The sequence below is a fragment of the Meleagris gallopavo genome, chromosome 7 (assembly GCF_000146605.3).
Source record: "Meleagris gallopavo isolate NT-WF06-2002-E0010 breed Aviagen turkey brand Nicholas breeding stock chromosome 7, Turkey_5.1, whole genome shotgun sequence".
In the NCBI taxonomy this organism is placed as follows: Eukaryota; Metazoa; Chordata; class Aves; order Galliformes; family Phasianidae; genus Meleagris; species Meleagris gallopavo.
In genome coordinates, this window is record NC_015017.2 from 28,446,498 (window position 1) to 28,446,828 (window position 331).

Below are 331 nucleotides of genomic sequence, written 5' to 3' on the forward strand. Positions count from 1 at the left end.
CTACTTGCCCACTGCTTCAGTGTGGGCACTGAAGGCCAGAACAGCGAGCTGGACGAGGACATTGATACAACTGAAAAAGAAGCTATGTTGTGGAGAGTTTGGGGAAAACTGGATCAATTTTCCAACCTAGCTGACTGCACAGTTGTGCACTCGTGCTTGCTGGCACAATGAAAGGTAGAGAAATAACATGACAAGGTAGCATTGTCCCTTTCCATCACACCTAGGCTTCAGCCAGACTGTCAGGCTGCGCCTTGAGAAGCTTAATCATCACGACGAGTGCTTGAAGCACCAGAACTTCTGATTCTAGACCCTGCAAAGCCATGGGAAAAAA